This window comes from Macrobrachium rosenbergii, unplaced genomic scaffold (genome assembly GCF_040412425.1).
Source record: "Macrobrachium rosenbergii isolate ZJJX-2024 unplaced genomic scaffold, ASM4041242v1 171, whole genome shotgun sequence".
Classification (NCBI taxonomy): Eukaryota; Metazoa; Arthropoda; class Malacostraca; order Decapoda; family Palaemonidae; genus Macrobrachium; species Macrobrachium rosenbergii.
In genome coordinates this window covers 3,549,397-3,573,345 of record NW_027100729.1, presented here as the reverse complement: position 1 = coordinate 3,573,345, position 23,949 = coordinate 3,549,397, and the positions used below count along the sequence as shown (strand labels likewise).

General features: G+C 41.0%; 1 protein-coding gene and 1 pseudogene across 1 annotated transcript in view; both read right to left on the bottom strand.

Moving 5' to 3' along the window:
• Window positions 1–4,643, bottom strand: part of LOC136838183 (gastrula zinc finger protein XlCGF57.1-like) — a 73,926-nt gene extending 69,283 nt beyond the window's left edge. Inside the window, exon 1 of the mRNA XM_067103058.1 lies at window positions 4,522–4,643. The gene's annotated coding sequence lies outside the window, so the exon portion shown is untranslated. The remainder of the gene's footprint in view (window positions 1–4,521) is intronic.
• Window positions 4,644–19,604: 14,961 nt separating this feature from the next.
• The window catches only part of LOC136838152 (zinc finger protein 850-like), a 144,507-nt pseudogene continuing 140,162 nt past the window's right edge, over window positions 19,605–23,949 (bottom strand).

Sequence of the window (23,949 nt, the reverse complement as noted above, 5' to 3'; positions counted from 1 at the left end):
AGTCTGGCAAGCCAAGTCGAGCCGAGCCAGTCTCAGTCTGGCAAGCCAAGTCGAGCGCGAACAGCCAGACTCATAACTGGGCAGGCCAGACTCGTCTGCTGTGAACAATTGCTAGTTTCCCGAACTCTAAACTCCTTCGAGGCCAACCGAGGCCAAGGCCCCTCGAGAAGAAGGTTCAAAGGGGAATTCTGTGTCTGCTATCTTGCATGCTCGAACCCTAAAGTTCGAGACACAAGAACGAAGCCCCCGAGCAACCGAAGCAGCTGGCGGTCAGAATCGAGACACCTGGCGTCCCAGCAACCAGACACCTGGGTGTCGGGCAACCAGACACCTGGGTCATCCCGCAACCAGACACCTGGGTGTCCCGCAACCAGACACCTGGGTGTCCCGCAACCAGACACCTGGGTGTCTACCTGGGCGTCCCGCAACCAGACACCTGGGTGTCCCGGCAACCAGACACCTGGGTGTCCCGCAACCAGACACCTGGGTGTCGGCACCAGACACCTGGGTGTCTCGGCACTTTCCTGTGCCTCCTCGTAGAGGAGAGCGCTCGTGATTCATAGAATTCGAGCTACCCACGAGACTTCCGAAAATCGGGAGCGGCTGCTTTGTTACCTAATAGATTAAAAGAGCCAAGCACAGAACCAGTCTTAGATGCAGACTTCCAAGACTGGCAACGAGGAATGGCCTCGAGAGGCCGCGCTCTCGTCGCCCCCCAAAACGCAAGATCCCACAGGAGAATGCTAATCGCCAAATTGTCTTCCGGAAGAGAGTCAGTTCCTTAGAAGTCCCGCAGGACTCCCAAAGTGAATCTCTTCCTTGCTTCTTCTGGTGTTCGAACCGACAGGATCGAGACACCAGGCTGGGAACCCGACCGAGCACTGGCAAACACTCGGGGAGCGCTTGCGGTGCTGGCAGGAAGAGGAACCAAGACACCTGGGTGCCTCGGCCCTTTCTCTCGCACTGCTCCCGAACTGGGCCCAGGAAAATCTCTCCAGACCAGATCGGGATACTGATATTCCATAGAATCTCGAGCACTGAAGCGGCTCGCGAACGAGCGCCCGGCAGCCCCCATCTTAGAGGCGGAACCTCTAAGACTGGGAACGGGAACGCAAACTGAGGTCTGCGCGCCCGCGCTTCCGAAACACAAAACCCACGGCTATGCCAATCGGTTTCCCTAACCCGAAGGTCGGGAAGAGCCAACGAGAGACCACTGCCTCCTCGGAAGGGAGGCAGTCCCTAGATGTCCAAGGGCATCAAGGGCAAGAAGCAGCATTCCTTCCTTCGGCCGATGGAGGTCTGTCCGATTCTCGGGACCCCAGGGACCTCGGGAGAGGAAGGGAAGACGCAGCAGAAGATGAAATCGAAGATAAGATGAAGAAGACGGCGGCTACTTCCACAGGACAGCTTCCTTCACCTCCACTCCGACATCTTCTACAGGATGGTCGACACGAAACATCGTAACCTCCAGGGTAGTCTGGCAGGAACACAACGGACGCAGCCAGGACACCACCACCAGGAGAAGCATGATCAGGACAGCCGATGCAGGAGCTACGGCAGCAATTCAGAAGGCAGGAGCTACTGCAACAGCCAGGAACATCACCTCAACAGGACCACTTCCTACATCTTCACACCGACATCTTCTACAGAATGGCAGAAATCGCAACCTCTGGGGCAGCTGGCAGGAACGCACGGAAGCGACCCCGGGCACAACCGCCAGAAGCGGCAGGAATGATTAGGACAGCCGATGCAGGAGCTACGGCAAAGGTTCAGAGAGCAGGAGCTGTGCAATGGCCAGGAACGTCACTTCCACAAGGCCACTTCCTTCCCTTCACGCCAACATCTTCTACAGGATGGCACATCGCAGGCAGGAACACAAGGAAGCGGCCCGGGCATGATCACTAGGAGAAGAAGCGGGCACGATCAGAACATTCGATGCAGGAGCTTATGTTAGCGGTTCGGAAGGCAGGAGCTACTGCAACGGACAGAATGTCATTTGAAATTCACCAGCAGCGACAGGAGCGATCAGGGCAGCTGCGGCAGGAGACCAGGAGAGCAGCCCAGAGACTGTCGTCGAGTTGACAAGAGCATAACACAGGGAACAGCAGGAGCAGATAGACCACAGATACGCAGGAAGCATTGCAACAGCATACATGAAAACCAGCAATGACAGCGATCGATCTACATCGGTGGGAACAGAGTCAGAGCGATCCCGACGTGGAAAAATGTCATCTAATCAGGTATTGTGGTCGATCCCGAAGCAACACTGAATGAAAGTCGTGACTGCTTCATGCAATATTCTATTCTGATATATCCAGCCAACTACTGCTGTGTCTGCAATGCTCACTGTCAACCTGAAAGAAAAAACAAAGATGATTAGTAGAGGAGGCTCCTCCCGCTACAAGGGGAACAGCCCTATGCAGCGGGAGGAGGTACTCTAGACAAGGTTGCTCGATCCTTGCCCCCCCTTTTAGGTCTTCACCCGACGAGCGAGCGAAGAGGGTGAAGGAGAGAGATCTACTAAGGGGAGACGGAAGAACCTACGGGAAGAGAAAAAAGGACGGAGGGGAGGCCACCAAGGGCGCCGTGGAAGCGGAACTTATCAACGACGTCCGTAACCTTCCACTCGGCCCGCAAATCTCTAAGCGCAGGCGGCGAGTAACAGTCAGCATAAGAAGGAAGAAATTAGTGATGCCCCTTACACACGGAGGGCGGAAGCCCAAGAAGGGAACTAACTCTTACGTCCCGATGGATGTAGGGGAGTGAAGATATTGCATCCCAAACTATATCTCAGAAAGTACAGGGGCGCCTTCAGTATTTACGTAAAGGGCCGCTGGAGAGAAGCATTACCACTTGGTTACGCCACTCCAGTTATGCCCTTGGCCGTCAAACCCAAGACACAAGCAGGAAACGACGGCTTACGCAAGGTTATCACAAATCGTGGGTTTGTATTACCAAATATCAAACACACGTATATATAAACAAAAATACAGAAAGATCCCACCGGGATAATAAGAGCTTAACGACAGTCAGGAAGAGAGAACCAAAACACGTCAGCAACGCATGACGGCCGAAAGCAAACTGGAATGTTTACATCTGGGCAGGCGGGTATCCCCGCCTACCTGGAGGTAGTTACTGCCTAACCACCTTGCTCAAGAGTTTAACGGCCGTTTCCAGCCTACGCCTCAAAGTAATCCCTAATGTAAAGGACCGAGGGTTTGTATATTGTGTCGGAACAACTCTAATTTGTTAAAAATTACAGCATAAAAATTACACTGAAGCAGCAGGACACAGTTTTACAAGAAAAATTGACCAGAGTGAAAATAAGCCTCATTTACAACCAATTTGGTTTATTTTTTCAGAAGTTTTTAGACATTTAAGTTTGCTTAGTGACCTAGTTTGATCAAGTTGAGACTTTTAGGTTTTTTCAGCTTAAATAATATTTTTCTTTTACTAGTTTTTCTCTTCATTCACTTAAAAAATCCTAGTCTGACACAGTCATGCCCTGGGCCACAATGACTACATGACAGACCATACCCAAACAAGCATCTGCAATGAAACTGTAAGTCTAACTTGCTAAAATCACCACTAAAGATAATAAAAAAAAAAGTTATGGTAAAACTGAAGACTACTACCAAAGACTGGTTCCTGCAAGTTGAGGGGGGGGGCTTCCCCCCTACCACTGGTAGCTAACAGCTTTGTTTGAAAGTTAACGGCCGTTCCAGCTCGCGTCGCAAGCAAAATCCTGTGTAAATCCTCAAGCCCAACCTACCCTTACAGACCAACATAGGCTCAAATTCACCTTGACAAAGAAACTGAAAGGAAAATTGGTAAAAATCAAAACCAGAAACTTCACTTCAATGAAACAAAGGCAATAATGGCTCCTAGCCCAACCTAACCTGGCTCTGAGCCCAAGAGACCTGGGTAGGCCTCCATTTGCTTAACCAGAGGAAACTGAAAAGCAAATTGGTCAAAATGAAACCCAGAAACTTCAATAAAATCAGTTACATAAAAAAATAAAGCTAATACTGACTCCTAGCCTAGCCTGACCCAGTCTAGCCGTACAGAGGCCTGGTTATGCTTTATGTACCATTGAAACAACCAATCCCAAAGCAAAAGCGACCCTTAGGCAGCGACTTCAAAAGCCAAAACAATTATAATAACGTAATTAATAATCCGAGTCAATTAAATAATGTTTAAATAACGCCTACGTCACGTTAGCCATCGTAACCTTTTTCTAACCATATTTAACCTAAAATCTCGAATTTAACCCAAATTTCTTTACTCACAATCAAGTTCAATCACTGGTTGACCTCGGCTGACCTTCGGCGTTATTTAAATACGATTTAAATAACGGAAACAAATGTTTAAGTCGATTAAATAACGCTCAAAAAGGACCGACCACCGTCATCGCCTTCAAGAGACGGGAAATGCCTCGCTTCATTTAACCATATTTAACTCAAAAACTCAAATTTAACACAAATTTTAACTCAACGAATTCAACCTCAATTATTGATTTACCTCGGCTGACTTCAATTCGATCAATCAGTCAATATTTCCGGTTGAAATTGATTGATTGCTGACTGACTCGCTTGGTCGCAACACAAATTATCCACCGGACAACAGCTGTTTGTTTACGTTCCTCGCCACTTTCCACCCAATGTGGTTAGGTCTCTTATTTGAGTATTTTTGGGTTTATAATTACGTTTATCTAACATTTTAGATTTACAAAAATGTATTATTTATAAGTATCTTATATTATTTTAATATAAAACTCAGTTGTTTTCCATATAAATGTAATTAATGAAGCATTTTGGCGATTCAATTATTTTCTACCGTAGGTGTTAAGTTGAGGTAGTATTAGTAGATGGGATTTCCCTTTGGATCAGCTCCTCCCTTGCAGGGTCTTTTCCTTCCTTGTGTGTGTTTGACTGTTTCTTGTCTCTGTCATACCATAAATCGTTTATAAATTCTTTCCTGTTTTATTTTATTCTTCGGCAGATTGCAAATAGAAGTACAATATCAGCCACCAATTCCTCTTTATTTTCTTGATAAGGAAGATGAATGAAAACGGCAAGGCAGTTATATGATGCCCTGCAGGAGAAACATAATAACGGAAAATGTGAGGCAAGGAACAGTATATGGCCCAAAGCTATGCAGCATAGTGACAGACAGAGTGAATGAGGTAAGCAGAAAGAACGTAACACTCATAAGAAATATAGAAACAGAGTCCCTCATATCTGTGGATGGCATAATGTTCCCCACCAGCAGGAAAGAAGGAATAGAAATGGTAATTGGCAACTGCCGCAGATGTCCATATAAGAACAGAGGTTAAAATTGGATCAATAATTAGTAGTGTAAAAGAATACAAATGCTTAGGAGAATGGTACACCCTAAACGGCTCAAAGGAAACAAGACCTCATCGCGCCGATCGCGGTCTCTTTCGAGCACACGTGTGTGTTCGTGTGTGCGTCATCCACCGGAGGGACCAAGACAAAAACAAGAGCATCCTGTATTCGCTCTCTCAGGGAACGCAACTTCTACCATACAACATTTCCGTCTGTTTCTCCCTACCCATTGTTGTCTCGATTTATGTGCAATCACCATTACTTGCATTGCCATGCGAGCATTCTAGTCATGTACTCATACTGTTCCACCTAATCTTCTGTATCAAACTGTATGTATGTTTCTGTTTGTGAAGACGCCAAACGTCTCGCCATTTCACATATATTCTGCTACTGCATTGTATTCATTAATCTGTCTCGAATCTCATGGAATTGGCCATATGTGGGATTTCCTGGCCTTTCCATTGATATATGTTTTATCACTGTATGTTTATTATGTCTCTCACAATCGCCATCTGTTTGTCTGCCGACAAACGCAGATGTCCGAAACATTACCTCTGTTTTGCTCTGTCTGTGTGTAGATACTACGTTGCGGCTTGCACCAGCTAATAACAACTTCGAAGATTCTGTACATTCTTACGGGCTGCTCTAGAAGCAAGAGCCCGTGCTGGCACAAGGCCAGCTAAATCTAAAACAACATGTACATTCATCCGTGCTGGCACAAGGCCAGCTAAATCTAAAATAACAACAACATGTACACTCATTCAGTAAGGAATGACCAATAAACCAGTCAACACCCAGCCAGTATGTCACTCCATACCATCCTTACACAAGTATCAAAGCGAGAAATCAAAAGGTAGAGTAGAAATTAGGAAATATGGCCCCAGAAGTCAGGGAAAAGATCTAGGAAACAGTAGTGGTACCAACATTATTTGCCAACACAGAGACATGGAGTAACATCACGGAAAACGAGCTGAATGCACTAGAGAAAATGCAATACAGGATCCTCTGAGGAATGGACGAACAACCAAAGGGCACACCGAACTGGGGAACTATAGCAGAGTCCGGCATATGGCCAGTAGTCCACAGAATTGAGTATAAAAAATGCTTTTCCACAACATCATAAACTCGGAGGAGAAAAGATTAATTAAAGAAATAATAGAAGATCACTTAAGAGCCCCCAATGGACTGTGCTGGACAAAAAGCTTAGAAACCACATGTACTAAATATAACATAGAGAGAAAATGAATGAGAGAATATGCCAAAGAAGCACTGAAAAAGAAAATGAAGATAAGAATTAAGCAAGATATCGGAGAGACCGTGAAAGAAAAGAGAGAAAAAAAAGAAGCTGAGGTTCATAGAAAACTTCAGGGAAAATAACTACAGAAGGGAACTGGAGACAAAGGACGCTTGTATGATAATGAAAGCCAGGCTGAATTCAATGTTGAACTTACAGTCTAGCTTCCTTCCGGGGTACATAAATATGAGGACGGGGTCTGTGATATCTGCAGAGTGGAGAAGGCGGACAGCACCGAACATTTATTCAGAGTACAACCCTACGAAAAACAGGAGATCATGAAACATTACTTTAGAGCCCCTGAAATCCCCTAACAGAAAACGGGGTAATATATGAGGCTAGCCCTGAAAATGAAGAATGCTGTCAACCTGGAAAGCGATGGACGTCAAAGCCAATAGCACAAAGGCTCTGCCTCAGTCAAAAAGGAGAAGAAATGAAAGGGGGAGGGTTAAAGTAAAGTGGAAATTCATTGACAATATTTTGTAATGTCTAGTTTAAAAACATCTCTAATTTTTCGGGGTTATTGTTCCTGAAAAGGGTAATGGACAAAAATTAAAATAAACATTTTGAATGACCATAAATGGAATAAATAAAGCTGTGTAGCACCTCACGCGAATAGTGTAGGAGTGTGCCAGCAACTGTGTTTGTGGAGTGAAGAGGAGGAGCAGCTAAGGCTTAGGATGGTTGAGGAAACAGGGACCAGAAATAACAATAAGGCTGCTGAAACAGATTTGATATCCCAGATTTCTTTCTCATAGGGTTTCCTATTTGAAAAAGAATTCTTTTTCTTCAGCCATCTAAATACATTATTACCTCCTCGATTCCAGAAAAGGTTAAAAGAACAAGTACCGGGAAGAAGGTGGACTGTCGAGCTAAAACAGATTCATTTGGAATTACCTTACAAGCCATAATGATTTTCTTGTCTTCCCTCCTAACCAAAACATGATCAATTTGTGTCTCATTTTGTCCACTTTTGTATGTTACCAGATGACTTCTTTTCTCAAAATGTGTATTCAAACTACCAGATTCATAGCTTCTGCTAATTCCAACAATCTGTCACCTTCTTGGTTTCTTCTTCCGAAACCTCTTCCTCCATGTATTCCTTCAAAGCCATCAAAACTCTCACCTACATGGGCATTTGTGTCCCCAGATAACGCTAATAGTTCACTTCTTGGTACTCTTTCGATATATATTCCTCCAATTTCCCTCTGAATTCCTCCTTCTCCTCTTCACTATACCCTTGTTGAGGGGCGTATACCAAGATGATATGCCATACTCTCTTATCTTTCACAGACTTTAAGCCCATGAGCCTATCACTGATACACGACCTCTGTGACATTCTCCTGCAACTCTGGATGGGGAATAATTCCTACCCCATTTCTCCCTGTCTCTTCCCCTGCGTAGTAAACTTTATATCCTTCTCCAAGCTTCCTTGCACTTATCCTCTTCCATTTAGTCTCTTGTATAGACAGAGTCCTAATTTTCCTTCTCTGCATGACATCAACCAACTCTCTTCCTTTTCCTATGAGGCTCCCAGCATTCCAATTTCCAATTCTCACCTTTCCTTTCTTTTTCTAATCCTTTCTCCCCACTAACTTCTTTAGCCACAGTCGTGACTTCTGCAGTACCCTTTGCATATTTCTCACTGCTGTCAGGGGACACTGCAGCGCCTTGCTTACGGGGTATGCCCTGGCCCTATTGCATTCCATCGTCAACTAGAGGCTCATTATTTAGTTTTTGCCACTGTTTTCATACTTGGTTGGCTAAACCAAGCAGCAACTCTCCCCATTTATCCGGGCTTGAGACCAGCAGCAAGTTGGACTGGCTGCTCCACACACTGATTGGGTTTTAAAAAAAACTTCTGAGGCTAGAGGGCTGCAAATTGGTAGGCTCACGTTGACCATCCAACCGTCCAGTCATCAAACATACCAAATTGCAGCCCTCAAGCCTCAGCAGTTATTATTTTATTTAAGGTTAAAGTTAGCCATAATCGTACTTCTGGCACTGCTATAAGTACCAACAACAAAAGACGCCACCGGACCATGGCAGAGTTTCATGGGCCGTGGTTGAGGCCACCACCGGACCACAGTAGAGTTTCATTGGTCGTGGCTGAGCACTTCATACAGCATATGTTGTACAGAAAACTCGATTGCGCCAAAGAAACTTTAGCGCATTGTATATATTCAAATTTAATAAATTATATATATATATATATATATATATATATATATATATATATATATATATATATATACTGTATATATATATATATATATATATATATATAATATATATATATATATATATATATATATATATATATATATATATATATATATATATATATATATATATATATATATATTTAATATCTTATTTTACTTATTTCAATCTCTATTTCGTTTTAGTCATAAGAGCAACTTGGTATTGTTTCTTACTGATCGTATTAGTCTAATATTGCCCTTATGTGATCATTTTCATTATCAAAACATAAATGAAAGATGATCTTTCACTATTCATCACAGACATGAGTTATTTTGCCTCTGAAAATGGCTTTCAATCACACTTTGACTGTGAACTAAGAAGGTCAGTTTCAACATTACATGACCTCAAACGTACATCTTCGAACTTCACAGTTTTTTCATTTGAAATAAAACCAATACACCTGAAATTCAAGAGAGAGAGAGAGAAACTGCTCCTCACCTAAACATCAGGAGATCAGAACATTCCACAACTGCAATGGACAGACTGTTCCACATTTCAGTTGTGGCCAAGATGAGAAGATTTGTTTTCACGGCAGCATAGTTCCTACAATCTCGTCACCTTCATAAATGTCTTGACGTCAGCTTTACCCTTTTATGGGGTTAGACGTGATATGAGTTCTCTCTCTCCCTACTCTTTTGTCCTGCGCTCTTTCTGCCTGAACTCCCTTACAGTCTGGGTCTTCTGCTCTTCTCTTTCTCCAGGACTTCCTGGGCCTTCCTCATACTTCCATACCCACAGCTTTCCTGACCACCATTCCTCCTCACCCCTTCCTTCCTTCCTTCAACAGAAACTGGAAGTGGAATATAAAATTCAGGCCAGAGGCCAAGCAAGCTCTGGGACCTCTGCTGAGGTCATTCAGTGCTGAGAGGAAGAGAGAGGTTTGAGAGGCTTAACAGGAGGAAAACCTTTTGCAGTTGAAGAAGCACTTTGCAACAATTGTCAGGAGAGGGTTGAGGAAGGTAAGATGGCATAAAGATAATATGAACGGAGGAACAGTAAAAGAATGAAAGGGGTTATAGCAGCTAGGGGCCTAAGGAAGGGGCACTACAAAGAATCTTATCAAGTAATGCCTACAGTGCACTGCTTAGGCTCACGGATGGCATTAACCCCCTACCTGAGTCATGGAAGTGTCTAAGAGATATTTTGACCCAATTCAGAATCTTAACTCTTGTATGGATAGCCTGAGCGAGTTTGTTCTTAACAAAAAAATATCTCAGTTAACTTTGAAGATTCTGACAAAGAATTCTTTAAAATAGTTGTTCCTTTGAATTCTACTTTTTAATTATAAAAGCCATTTCTCCCTAACAGGGGGTGACTCCATTGAAAAAACAACGCAAGGACCAGTTACACCATACACAATATGCACATCAGCAGCACATTGAATACCCTACATACAATGTGCCACTCACCTCTGACTTCAGTGCATTTTCCTGCTTGCTAGATATTAAGGCCCTTCCTTCCAAACCTCTTTCACTACATCTGTCCAGTACTGTACTTTTGAGGTCTTCCTCTTCTCTTTCCACCTGACATTTCTGATTCATACATACTTTCTTTTCATCAGCCTATTGTCGCCCATTCCCTTCACATGAATGAACCATCTAAAAAACAATGAAACTTCTATGTATCTCAGCATTCCTCAACCTTTTTAATTCCTCTTAGATCTTGTATACTTGGCAAAAAATTCATTTCAGCACCTTCAGTCTGTTTTGATTTGTCACAAATTCCAACACTCCACCAAATCCTGCCATAAATTGACTGAAAATTGTGAAGGAATGATGAAGTAATTCAACAAAAACCTCTAACCGTCAAATTCATCATCATCGCTTCTTATGCTGTGCGATGCAAAGGGCCTCTGTAAAATTACGCCACCCGTATCTTTCCCCTTTCCTGTGCTTTATCTTCCACAAATCTCCTCTCTCTCTCATCTGAAGCCTCTCTTTTCATAGTTCTCATCCTAGTAGGTCTGGTGCCCTCAAGAGTCCTGCTGGTGTATTGGTGTAGTGCAAGGGACAAGTCCAAGCCATGGAACCATACACAGTAACCACAGAGTATAAAATTAACTTGAATAATCATAGCCCTAATGGTCTGTGCTACATAAAAAATGCTGAATCTGCCAAAACATAAACAAACATTACACATAACTTATTATTTCATTCATAATGTCAGCACCTTTGCCAAACTATCTGGTGTGAGGTGAGGCTGAAACTGCGTATGAAAGATTATACATAAGTATTATGACCTGCATTGCTATATGGACACAAATAATGGTATGACAATGAGACTGTCTAGCAGAGTTTGTCTATTTGAGAATGAAGCTTCAAGGAGAATATTAAGAGTTGGAGGGCAGGACAGAGTGAGAAATGCTGCCATAATGAAAGTGATGAAAGACCCACCACGCCAGATGAGATAATGATGTAGGGGAGATGGAGATGGTTTGGACATGTCCTTCACACAACCTGTAGGAGAACATACACGATAGCGTCATTAAAATTTAAAAGGAGCAATGGAGATTGCTTTTGAGGACTGCGTGTGGCTATACAGATCCAAAATGCCATTAATAACGAAAGTGCAACAACACTGTGTTGCAATGGAAACTTGGAGAGCAACTGCAGACTGTATCAATTTCATGAACTGTGAATAGGACCAGTATTTACAGTAGTTTTATTAAACTGACAGACATGTAATACCTCTTCATCAGTCTCCTGAATTTTGTTTTGCAACAAATGAGAAAAACTGTGTGGGTTTCCTGACTTAACCTTAACGGTGCTAAATACTGTGAACAATGTGTAAAAGGGTTTTCATTACAGCTAATTTTTCCAATTTACGAATGTTCTGTAATCTATACAGTAGTCTTAAAAAGTTTAACTGGGATTAAAATAAAGTTTTCATGTAATGGAATACAAAATTTAGGCCAAAGGCCCAGCGCTGGAAACCATCCTGAGGTCGTTCAGCACTGAGAGGAAACTGAGAGGCATAAAAAGGTTTGAGAGGCGTAACAGGAGGAAAAAACCTTTTGCAGCTGAAGCACTGTGAAACATTTGTTAGGAGAGAGTTGAGGAAAGTAAGCTTGAGGGAGAGGGTTGAGGAAAGTAAGCTTGAGGGAGAGGGTTGAGGAAAGTAAGCTTGAGGGAGAGGGTTGAGGAAAGTAAGAAGGAAGAAAGAGAATATGAAAGGTGACACAGTAAAAGGAACGAAAGGGGTCACAGCAACTAGGGGCCATGGAAGGACGGTGCCAAGAACCCTAAATGATGCCTACAGAGTACCACACAAGGTGCACTGAAGGCACTACCCCCATATGGGAGATATGGGAGGAGGCTGGAGACGAATGGAGATTTGAAAAGATGAAGGAATTCCACAGAGGCTCTTTGCGTCATACAGCATTATGATAATGATATGCTAAGTAAGGCTATGACAGTCACAAGTTACGTTCAAATCACTCCTGTAAGAGAGTAAGTGCTGCAGATAAGTGGGCACTCATGTATTCTTGAAAAGGTTCGCAGATACTTACGATGACTTATAAAACGAAATATAACCACATACATACACGTACTAGCTGCAAGTCCACAATCTCCAATGTCTCCAGCAACACCAACTAATCCGTGTATTGTTTGTCTGTACGGTACACAAATTTCACATTCGTGTTGCTTCCAACTGTCTGGGCTTTTGAAGATTCTCCTCTATTATGGAAGGCAAACCTAACCCCAGGATATGCTACATTGTTCATACAAGGGAAGGAAACAGTATATGGACATGCTTTTTGTTCTCTGTTAAACACAGCACTTTTTAATATGGAAACAATTGGTACTTTTACCAACATGAAATACACAATTTCTTCCATTACCCCACAAAAAGAAAACAATTTTGCCCTTTTCCTTCAAACAATGAAGAGAGGTGTCTTTATTGACCTACAATAAACACACAATTGCCGTCTCTCCATACAAACAATGCAATGCTGTCTTCTTTTACCCAGACAAACGACAGAAGAGGAAATTCTTTTCCGTAAAAAACACAAACGCTTTTATCCAGAGACAATAAACGGACTTTCTGCACACATCACAAATAACTCCTTTCATCCAAAATCAAAAGAACAGAGCGTCTTCTCTCATACACAAACATATGTCCAAAGATGCTTCTTCTTGTACCTGGAACCAATAAACTTGTGGTTTCTGTTTACCAACAGCAAAAAGATGTACTGGTTTTGTTTTTTTTTTTATTTACCTAAAAGTGACATAAAAAAAAATGACCATAAAAGTACCTCAACCATTTGAGGGTCCCTTGATGGCAAATGACATTGACTGTATAAAAGATTTTGGGACAAAAATCAGCTCATCAATTTGACTGTTGTTTTTAATCTTTATCAATTTTAGAGTATATAATAAAAATTCAAAAGTATTCAGCTTCAAAACAACACAATCATCACCAGTCTATCTTAATAAATCTGCTGTCACTTAAAAGTGGTCAATCTGTGCGTCTGATCTATCAGACGCATTTCCAGATTCTCAAAGAACTTTTGTGAAAGATTTAAGTTCTCAAATGAAGTGAAAACTGGAGAGGGCAGAGTTGTAGACAGCTAATGAGGAAGAGACTGAAAGGAAGTGATGACTGGCACAAGGAAGAAGGCAGTGCCATAGGCTGTGTCCCAAGGGAGGCAGAAAAAATACGGTAGCACAGAAAATTAGACTGGTAGCCTGCACACCTTTCAACAAGTAGGTCCTCCATTCATCTGTAAACAATGAACTGAAGCGTCATTTTTTACCTGCTAAGTGCAGGTTCTTCCTTTTAGTGAAGGACTTTTCTTTTAGAGAAGGGCCTTCCTTTCAACACCACTTAATATCTTTCGTGTAAAGATACAAAATACACAGAAGCATATAAACAATTTTAATGTATAACTGCACTTTCAGAGGTCTTCCTCGTGGTTTCTATAATTCCTAACTTTATTAAAATAAAATACTGTACTTGTTTCTTGAATCCAAAAGGAACCTTCTTACTAGAATTGGCATTGTTAAAACTGTCCATTCAGTATGGTGTCTCTAGACTGTTAGTTTCAGACTCTGCACCTAATTGACCCCGTTCTGTAAAGTCCTCTCTTTGTTCGAACTGACAGAGCCCTCCTCAACGCTGTTTGGCACTGGCAAGGATGCTGGCAATAAAGGATTATTATTGTCTGTGTCGAATGATGACAACCCACTGTCGTCAACTGATATACTGTACTACTAATGGGTATGGCCTGGCTAATTGCGCAGTTCATATCCAAGTCACTTCCAGGCTGACCGACACCACAGTTGCTCACATTACTGACTCCAAAGTTCAAGTCCAACGCAACATTATCAACACTAGGTACATCTGGAATAACACTAGACTGACTTACGGTCCAGTCACTTCCCCCCAGACCTGTTCGCTAAACTCAGTCAAGCGGCTTCGTTCCACCTCCATATCTCCGCATGCAACTTGCTGGCCTTGGAGTCCATTATCTTGGATGTGATCACGACATGGCCGCTCCTCCTCCTGGCATCCTCGTAGGAGGGGGAGAAAGTTCCATTTCCCAGCTTGCTGCTGCTCAGTTCCATGTGTGAATGCTTCTCTGGCCTCTGAGTCTCGTTGCTGCTGGACTGAACCCCTGGCGACCAGAGATGCCTCTTCCTAGAATTTGGAGCTGTCAGTCTTGACAGCTCTGTGGCAAAGAGAGAAGCTGCGCCTGCACTAAAAGCGAGAGAGAATGTAGATGAGTGACTGGTCTCCTCCCTTTTCACTCTCATAGGGCAGAGAGGCAGGTGGTGAGTCATCACATGCTGGACGGAGGAGTTTTGCAGGTGAGTGCAAGACACGACCACCCTGTCTTTCATCTTTTAGTAGAATGATTAGATGCATGTCCCCCCTTTCTTGACAAGAGGAGAGAGGGATTGACAGTGACAATAACCCATTGGTTTTTACTAGCAAGTTTTATTGTCTCCACAACTATTGGGTTCATCTAAGCCTTCAAAGTAATCATGCAAACTCATTACATTAAGCCCAGAAGTCTAGCAGTTGCAACATCCCATATGTCCATCCAGCTAGAGGTTTGGGATTCCTTCCTCAGCTCTTCCAGACCAGGAAGGTATTCAAAGTTGGGTAGAACCAATCTGCTGGTTCAAAGAATTGCCAACACTCCCCCCGCCCCCCCAAAAACGTTAGTCTCCTACGTATAGAAAGGTTTGTATTCATGTAGGAAAAAAGAGCAAATTCTTAAGTAATTTGTATTTTTCCTAACATACAAATCTGAAGGTCTTCACATTTACGGCCCACCTCAGTCACCCCTCATTCTGGTACCTAGACCAAAAGGCAAAGTGAAGTACAGATGGATGAGTGGGGAGGGCCTCCCCCCCCCCTACCATTGCTAGTTAATAACAGTTTCTGAAAGTTGAACAGCAGTTCCAGCTTGTGTCTGCAGGCTAAATCCCTAAGTAAAGAACTTCAGGTTTGTATGCTGGGAAAAATACAAATTAATTTAATACAGCAGTTGATTACAGAGCTGCTGACTCCTGCTTGGAGAGGGAGACTTCCTCTGCACAGAGCTGGTCCAGAGACAGACCCTGGGCCTAGATGAACCAGGTCTGGGTCAACCTGTTTGGTCGGTAGTGGCCTCTCCGAGAGCACGTAGAATCGCTTCTGACGAGGTAGAGGAGGGGGAAGTATATTGTGTGAGCAGCTAGACCAAAGTGAGTTCTCCTGCCCAGATACCAGAGAACTCACTTGATCTAGAACCCCTTTGCCAAGATCAGACCACGACAGGCCCAACGAAGCTTTGGGTTCCTTGTGTTGTCCCCAGAAAGTTCGTGGGCAGAAGGACGATCCACAGGAATTGCCACTGTCTCTTCCCCAAGATCGTTATACTGACAAATCAGTTTCACTATCTCAACAACGGTCATCTGTAGTTCTGGGGTGTCCATGTCCTGAGGAAAAGGACACTCAAGCCCTTCCAGGTCAGGGACCTACCAGACTACTTTCTTGGCAGGAAAGAGACCCTCATCAGAACCCCTGACACACTCTGCACCAATTGAACATACGATCGCTCTGATCCTGGAACTGAACTGGGGATGTAAGCGCTCGTGGGAGGGTTGGGATGGGAGGGCAAATGATCCCAATCTCAAGCTATGGCCTGTCTGACTCGCACCTCCTGGTTTAACCCCACGACTCCATTTATGGAGCAATAGGAGAGTGCGAAGGAGTGACTTCTCCTTGAGGAGTAGCAACAAGAAGCAGTTTCACAAGGGAAGGGAGGAACTAGAAGGAGTGGCAACCCTTGGCGTCACTGGAGGCGTGTAGAAGCCTTCCTCTTGTATTTCCTTTTCCGTGCAAACTTCACCCATTGCTCTGAAGACCAATCATGACACTCAGGACAAGGGCTAGTCTGGTTGCACTCATGCTGGCAGCAATGCGTGCATAAGGTGTGAGGATCAGCTTCATAAGAGGAGAGGAAGTGATGGCAAGGAACATTCCCTATGCCAGGGCAATGCTGCATGGCACGAGACTTTCCCTCCTTAGGATGTGATGAGTCATGGGTTTGCATAATTGCAATCACAAATCACACAATATATCGAACAAAGTATCACAAAGAGATCACACAGGAAAAACCAGGATCAGTGAGGAAAACCAGTTTGTCAGGCAGAGGTGAGTGAGATGCATGCATCTTGACCAATGGCCAGAAGGTAAGCGATGCGTTGTGGGGACGGAGGGGTGGGACTACCCACCCTACCGCCAATAGTTAACTACCTAACAACCTTGTTAAGAATTGACTGGCTAGTTTCCAGCTTCGCTCAGGGTACTTCTATATGTAAAGACCAAGGGTTTGTATTCATGTACAAATAATTTGTTATTCTGAGTCCAACAATTTGCTATTTTGAGTCCATCCTTTAGATGACAACAGAATTCCTGTGTTTTGAAAAATGTAGTTTTATTCCTTTCTAGGAAAAGCTCTTGAAGAAGATGATTATTTCTCAGGTTATGGGAAAACCTGTTTGTTTTTATTCAGTACAAGATCACTTTAATGGTAGCTGTTGTAAGTAAATAGTAGCACACCATATACTGATACTACTACTTCAATATTTACTCCAAATGGTAAAAAAGTTACAGTGGTTGCAAAAATGAAGGGTTTATTGATAGGCCAACATTGTGGCAAGAGTGTACAAAAATAAAATTTGTTTGATACAAAACAAAGGAGCATGATAGCTTATCACATGCTGTGAGGTAATTCAAGTAGTATTCAATACTACACCATGAGGAACATAAGCAATACAGGCAGTCCCCGAGATATGACGGAGATCCGTTCCTGAGGTAGAGACTTAAGTCGAATATGCCTTAAGTTGGATCTATATAATAATAACAGTGATAATAATATTGTATTCTTTATTTCAACTCACACACTCTAGATACAAAAGATGAAATTTATAAAAATGATCATTGGCAATAAATACAGTACTTAATATTAAAAAAATATATAAAAATGAAAAAAAGTGACGAGTTCTGAGTGTCGTAAGATTGGATCGACGAATGTTGAGACCGTCATAACCAGGGGCCTCCCTGTACTGTACATGGTAACACTGAAAACTGATCAAGTTGACAATACAAGACTTCCAATACTGAGGAGTTACATAAGGTCTCTAGTGCTCACATTAAAGACACACAAGCTTAATTTTTGCACAGATCAGGTACATAAAATACATACCATCACTAGGGCTTACATACAAGACATGCATAACAGTCACTGGTTTCTTTAGTTAATGGACTGAGTGAGGACTTATGAAATAAATGTCCAAGAGGCCCAGGAGACCTGAATGGGGAGGGCTGGGTAAGGGTTCATCTTTTCGGGAGCTTTCATTTCATTTGACAGTTTTTTGATTTGACAGTTGTTATGCAAGGAGGCCATGGAGCCATGGGTATTTCCAGCCTCAACCAGTCTGTTTGGTTAAATATTGCTTCTCTGGCCACACTAACTCACCATCCTCATTCAATGTGGTAGTCAGCTAATTTTAACAGTAGTTAACCCTTAAACGCCGAGCCTCTATTTACAAAAACGTCTCCTGAATGCCGGCGGCGTTCGGTGAGTTAGCGCCGAATGCCTGAAGTTTAGTGTGCAACCATCAGAAATGAATAAAATATCATTATCATATATAAATATTGAAATATATGACAGCGCAAAAAAAAATTTTCATATATAATTTTATACAAATCGCGCTGTGAGCAAAACGGTTAAAGCTAACGGGTTATTTTGTTTTTCTTTGTATTTTACACTAAAGTGCGATGATTTTGGTATATAACAAATTGTAAAACGATCAAAGCAATTGCAGTTTTCGACCATTTCGGTCGAGTTAAAGTTGACCGAAAGTCGAATTTTTTCTATTTATCGTGATTTATATGAAAATATTTCAAAACTGATAAAAGCTACAACCATGAGTTATTTTCTGTTGTATTGTACATGAAATTGCACACATTTTCATATATAAAACTTTATGTAAAGACTAATATAAAACGGTGCAAATATTACGACAACATGACAAAAGAATTTCTGAGATGTTCGGCCGAGTTACCACGCAGACGTAAGGAAGATGTTTTTTTCAAAAATTCACCATAAATCGAAATATTGTGCTAGAGACTTCCAATTTATTGAAAAATGAAGGTAAACGATTGAATATTACTAGAATGTAAGAGTTTTAGCTTACAATTGCGTTTTTTTACCATTTCGGTCGAGTTAAAGTTGACCGAAGGTTGAAATTTTGGCAGTTATCGTGATTTATGTGAAAATATTTCAAAACTGATAAAAGCTACAACCATGAGCTATTTTCTGTTGTATTCTACATGAAATTGCACACATTTTCATATATAAAAGTTTATGTAACGACTAATGTAAAACGATGCAAACATTACGACAACGTGACGAAAGAATTTCGAGATGTTCGGCGAGTTACAGCAGGCGTAAGAAAACAGTTTTTTCAGAAATTCACCATAAATCGAAATATTGTGCTAGAGACTTCCAGTTTGTTGCAAAATGAAGGTACATGATTGAATATTACTAGAATGTAAGAGTTTTAGCTTATAATTGCGTTTTTTTACCATTTCGGTCGAGTTAAAGTTGACCGAAGGTTGAAATTTTGGCAGTTATCGTGATTTATATGAAAATATTTCAAAACTGATAAAAGCTACTACCATGAGCTATTTTCTGTTGTATTCTACATGAAATTGTGCACATTTCCATATATAAAACGTTATGTAACGACTAATATAAAACGGTGCAAACATTACAACAACGTGACGAAAGAATTTCTGGCGCGGACGTGAGGAAAAAGTATTTTTTTTTTTAAATTCACCATAAATCGAAATATTGTGCTAGAGACTTCCAATTGGTTGCAAAACGAAGGTAAATGATTGAATATTACTAGAATGTAAGAGTTTTAGCTTACAATTGCGTTTTTTTACCATTTCGGTCGAGTCAAAGTTGACCGAAGGTTGAAATTTTGGCAGTTATCGTGGTTTATATGAAAATATTTCCAAACTGATAAAAGCTACAACCATGGGTTGTATTTTGCTGTATTTTACATGAAATTACACACATTTTCATATGTAAAACTTTATGTAACGGCTAATATAGAACAGTGCAAAAATTGCGACAAAATGACGAAAAAAATTTCTGAAATTTTCAGCCGAGTTACATCGGGCGTAAGAAAAAGTTTTTCAAAAATTCACCATAAATCGAAATATTGTGCTAGTGACTTCCAATTTGTTGCAAAATGAAGGTACATGATTGAATATTACTAGAATGTAAGAGTTTTAGCTTACAATTGCGTTTTTCGACCATTTCGGTCGAGTCAAAGTTGACCAAAGGTTGAAATTTTTTGTAGTCGACATATGGTACGTCCACTTGGCACCCAACAGACAATTTTAGTCGACGTATGATACGTCCAGTAGGCGTTTAAGGGTTAAGATGCATTCCAAATAATGATAATTTCCATGATAAAATCAATTACTTAGATACTTACCAAATGTTCAAGTGGAAACCCATCGAGCCTCCCCACATCTTAGTGGGTGGTCATGAAGAATTCTGACAAGAACATAAACATTCCAACACCACCTGATGGGAAACAGGTCATTACAGACACAGTCATAGAGGGTTAGCCAAGCATTATTGTTTTTTATTTTGTAAGCCAATCGACCCTAATGGCGTGAAGATATAAGTTAACTTTAACAGTAGGTAAGATTCACTCCAAATAACTGACATTTTACATCCAGGAAGTGTTTTTTTTACCATATCCACAAATTTCCAATCTCCACAAGAGCCTTGGGTATATTAGCAGATAAAATTGAGTGCTTACAGTACTGTAAATGGCTATTTTCCAGTAAGAACTCTCATATGAATTAAAAGATGTTTCCTGGAAAATGCTTTCCCACATTTCTTGCACATGAATGGCTTCTTTCAAGTATGAATTCTCATATGACATGTAAGATTTGGTTTCCTGGAAAATTCTTTCCCACATGCCTTGCACATGAATGGCTTCTCTCCTGTATGCATTCTCATATGAACTGTAAGATGTGGTTTCATGGAAAATGCTTTCCCACATTCCTTGCACATGAATGGCTTCTCTCCAGTATGTATTCTCATATGAGCTGTAAGATCTGGTTTCTGGGAAAATGCTTTTCCACATTCATTGCACATGAATGGCTTCTCACCAGTATGCAGTCTCATATGACGTCCAAGATCTGACTTACTGGAAAATGCTTTCCCACATTCCTTGCACGTGAACGGCTTCTCACCAGAATGCATTCTCATATGAACTGTAAGATGTTCTTTCTTGGAAAATGCTTTACCACATTCCTTGCACATGAATGGTTTCTCTCCAGTATGGATTCTCATATGAGCTGTAAGATTTGGTTTTCTGGAAAATGCTTTCCCACATTCCTTGCACATGAATGGCTTCTCACCAGTATGTATTCTCATATGAGCAGTAATACTTTGTTTCTGGGAAAATGCTTTTCCACATTCATTGCACATGAATGGCTTCTCACCAATATGCAGTCTCATATGACGTCCAAGATCTGATTTACTGGAAGATGCTTTCCCACATTCCTTGCATATGAATGGCTTCTCTCCAGTATGCATTCTCATATGACGTGTAAGATCTGGTTTCCAGGAAAATGCTTTCCCACATTCCTTGCACATGAATGGCTTCTCTCCAGTATGAATTCTTATATGAACTGTAAGATTTGGTTTACAGGAAAATGCTTTCCCACATTCCTTGCACATGAATGGCTTCTCTCCATTATGGATTCTCATATGAACTGTAAGATTTGGTTTATGGGAAAATGCTTTCCCACATTCCTTGCACATGAATGGCTTCTCTCCAGTATGGATTCTCATATGAGCTGTAAGTTCTGGTTTCTGGGAAAATGCTTTCCCACATTCCTTGCACATGAATGGCTTCTCTCCAGTATGGATTCTCATATGACGTATAAGATTTGGTTTCTGGGAAAATGCTTTCCCACATTCCTTGCACATGAATGGCTTCTCTCTGGTAGGATTTGTGCTATGACTTGTAAGATTAATCTTCTTGTAAAATGCTTTCTCACAGTCAGTGGATCTGGAAGGCTTCTCTCCATTGTGACTATTCCTTCTTTCTTGTTTTACTTCCTTTTTGCAAGTTAGTGGATCTTTTTCATTCACTACTGAATTCATTTCATATGTATATTCATCATTAGACTCACAGAATACCTCTGGCTCTATTTTGATGTCCATCAGTGGGTCCACAGACAAAAACTCATCATAACTGGTTTCACTAAAGGCAGCCATGTTGCTGTTTTCTTCATTTATGGAAGGGTGTGATAATGCACCTTCAGTTTCACTTTTCAAAGGTAACTCTAGAGAATGTTCCGGATTCATTTTAGCCTTTTGTCCTGGCCTGTTCTGTAATGAAGATGTGTTCAACTGACAACTCTTAAAACAAACTGTTTACAAATGATTATCCAATAAATCTGTTATAAATTAAGTACTACAATATCTTGAAGGACTACAGCCAGATTTCATTGCTAATGTATGAATCTAATATTCAGAACAGATTTTACTTGTTGTTGTTGTAATCTGTAAAGTAGGAGTACAATAGTTCACTCTGGTCTCTCACGCTTTAAGAGCTGCTATTGGTAATCTAGTACCATCAAACACACAATCATTCCCAAAATCTTGATGCTGCTCAAAACTGACGAAGGAAGGAAGGTTCTTCTTAAGGAGAATCTGAAATCAAAGAAAGCAACACAGCGTTAGGAAACAGAATGCCACAACTGAAACAAAATATATTTAATTCAGGTTCATATAAAATCCTTAGGCCAACTGACAAGGTGTTTATTTGACAGTACTATCCAAATATTAATACAATCTAACAAAATGTTGTCCAGACACAGCATCAAAACATTCCTGAGGCAACATCAGATTAACAGTTAATATTGACTCCCACTCTCTCACATCTGTAAACCTTCTTTGCTTAACATTACATTAATTCTTCTGAACATATCCTTCTTAACAAATAAAAGGCCAGGAATAGAAAATGCAAGACACCAGCATGAGAATTTTGTGGGGTAACAGCAGGAAGGGTACAGTATACAGTGACCACTTGTTTTTACGCATTTCATTTTGTTGCGGATTTTTGTGGAACACATCATTCACTTGTCCACGGGGAAACTTCACTCATTTGCGGATTCTTCTTTGGGCCTTATCTCTAAAATTATCATTAATTTGCTTTTTTTCACAGAGCAACACTGTGTATTCACTAATTACTGTATTTTTTCACTAAAATATTTGTATATTGAGAGAGAGAGAGAGAGAGAGAGAGAGAGAGAGAGAGAGAGAGAGAGAGAGAGAGAGAGAGAGAGAGAGAGAAATGAAGTGTTTATACTTCAAAGCACAGAAACTTGCTGGGGACGAGAGTTCAAAGGCACTTAAACTATGGCTGGGAGGAGAATGCTGAGAGTTGCCTACGTACGAAATGCAGATTTTAATATTTTTATGGTGATTAGAGATGAAACATCAACAGTCATGAGATATTATTTTGTGCACTGTTTAGGGATTGTCGTTTTGGAGCTTTTTCCTTGTCCCGGGATTCCGGGATAAAATTAGTCCTAATCCCGGGATCCCGGAAATTCCCGGGATTTTCAGTTGTCTAGAACTACATATTATACCTTGTTTCCCTTCCAGGTTTTTGATGTGGTTAGCATTACTAGATATGCAGAAATATTACTGTAGACTGACTTTCTTATTAATTCCACCTAATGCTAATTACAGCATACACTTTGTTTGTCAACAAAGTAAGGGGAATAAGAACAAGAGCTAAAATATGCTTCGTTTACCACTTTATTTTTGTTCTGCTTCCAAATTCCACTGTGAATGACAATGTAAATTATAGTTCATTATCACTGATAAAAATAAAATACATTTGTTTTCATTTATACTCAGTGAAATGAAAAGAGTACTTAATGACAGAAAATGCAGTAAAAATAAATGAAGAAAAATTAAACGTATGCATTCTTTACTTATAATATGAACTAAATGATTAAGAAGTTTCTCAAAGAATAAGATTTTATATAACACGAGCAATTTCCCATAAAATGAAAACAATAATAAATGACAGTAAATTTAATCTAATGAATGAATCAAAATGAAACTTATATATTCTGCATTCATATGTAAACTAAATTGATTAATGAGCATGTAAGGGATTTCTATAAAAAGAACATAAATAACACAAACAATTTTCCATAAAATAAAAACAATAATTAATGACAGCAAATTCAATAAAATGATATTTTAATGATAAAATAAAGTTTGTTCATACTTACCTGGCAGATATATATATAGCTGTATTCTCCAAAGTCCGACAGAATTTCAAAAACTCGCGGCACACGCAGTGGGGCCAGGTGGTTAGTACCCATTCCCGCCGCTGGGAGGCGGGTATCAGGAACCATTCCCATTTTCTATTCAGATTTTCTAGTGCCACTGTCTCCTGAGGGGAGGAGGGTGGGCACTGTGAT